The sequence below is a fragment of the Wasmannia auropunctata genome, unplaced genomic scaffold, assembly GCF_000956235.1.
Source record: "Wasmannia auropunctata unplaced genomic scaffold, wasmannia.A_1.0 LD336116.1, whole genome shotgun sequence".
In the NCBI taxonomy this organism is placed as follows: domain Eukaryota; kingdom Metazoa; phylum Arthropoda; class Insecta; order Hymenoptera; family Formicidae; genus Wasmannia; species Wasmannia auropunctata.
This window is the reverse complement of record NW_012026774.1, coordinates 4,737,688-4,739,680: the sequence shown is the minus strand read 5'-3', so window position 1 is coordinate 4,739,680 and position 1,993 is coordinate 4,737,688.

The window sequence follows — 1,993 nt, the reverse complement described above, 5'->3', positions numbered from 1 at the left end:
TACTGAGAAAATATCTCAGCGGCGGATTCCCCCGACAAACAACACGGTCACCGGTTCTCGGAAACGGCTCGGGCCGCGCGCCCCTTCACCGCGCACCACCGGAGGCACTCGTCTCACGCGCCGCGCCGCCTCCCGCCTGCCGCGCCTACCGCGCGCCCACCGACGTCACACACCGGCACGTGCACAACCGATGGGCACTTACCGGCGCTCGCGCTAATCTTGTACATATGTGTATATAACGTCCGTCCGCGCGTACCGAACTGTGTAGATCCTAGTATTTAAATAAACTCATTCTTTTGTACATATTAAAATCCGAGTTACATTAATTGCTCTTCCTTATCCGCCCTGAGCCAATTTCGCCGCCCGTTTTCCGACGAGCTACTCCGTGCGACGAAATAACGGCAGTTGTTACACAGTATGTTAAGACAACGTCAGTTACCGAAAGTTACAGAAAAGCATGTAAATCCGGAATTAATACCTAAGATGAAAGTGAAATACGCATCTCAAATTTTCTCTCATACTGTTGCAAACTTTATTGATGTTGTTTTAAATTTAAGTCAAGGTACGACTGCAAAAAGCATTAAAATAAATATAGTATAAAAATATTTTTTAAATTAAAGTTCTGTATTTGTTGTTGTTGTTATAGGAGTTGTCTGTACCCGAAATGGAACGATGAAATTATCATCAAACGCTGCAGCAACCTCTAATATTTTGCTATTTTTCAATAACCTGTTTGATTCTTTTAATGGAAAAGAAGGACAAGGATTAAGTAGTATTATTTCTGAAAAAAGCGGACATATTCAGTTCTGGCAAGAGGCTTGCAAGAAATTATACAACATGCGTTTTGTCGAAAAAGATACTGGAAAGATTAGCAAAAAAAATGTTCCGAAATGTTTAAACAATTGGATCCGCACAATAAAAGGTGCACTAAATATTTGGAATGAGCTACATGCAAATAATTTTGAATCACTAAATTTGAGATTATTGAATCAAGATCCACTAGAAAATTTCTTCAGCCAAATAAGAAGCAATGGTTGTGCAAATACAAATCCAAATCCCACTCAATTCGAAGGAGCTTTTAAATCATTACTTGTTTGCAATTTTACATCCAAACACTCCCTGGGTTCAAACTGTGAAGAAAATAATGAGGGAACTACATTTGCTCTGTCTCAGTTAATAAATTTGAGTGAAGAAATGAAAAATATTAATTCCGATAAAGATGAAACGGAATATCTGGAAGCTTCGATACCTCCAGTTACACAGAATGAACTTGTATTAAATGAGAAGAAGATCTTAGACTGTGTACGTAACGATAAAACAATTGCACTGTGCGAGCAATGTGCAAGTAATTTTGAAAATATTGAAAATTCGAAGTTTATTCAAGATGCTGCTGAAAATTTGGAAAGAGTGTTTATGAATATCTGTCATGAACCGAAACTTACAGAAAAATTGATGTGTGTTTTGGAAGAAAAATGTGTTTCAACTTCTTTTTGACTATGCATTCATATAAAAACAATTTTATTTCAAACAATTGCTGAAGAATTTATTACAGTTTCTTGTAAATTTATTAACCAAATTATATATCGAAAAATAGAAATACAATCCGATAATTACATTTACAATGCAGCAAAGAGAATATCTACAAATTATTCTAAAAAAAGTAGCAAAAAAAGCCAGAAAAATTAATACAAACTTCTATGAAAAACATTTATTCGGTAATTGTTTTTTAACCAGTTTGTAATTTATCATATTTTATGTATTTATTAACGTTATTAATAAATACATTATATAATTTGTTTTTCAGAACACAAGGGAAACTACAAACACATATTTTGAATAACAAATCATTGTACATTAAGGATTATTATCGGAGAGTCGGTCGTATGTTGCAGCCTGTTGAACAAGCACGTCACACCAAGAATGCTGATTTTTCGTTACGTAGGCAAAAGTCGGTGCCGTCGGCGATTATTATAAACGGCCGAAAGCTTCATGA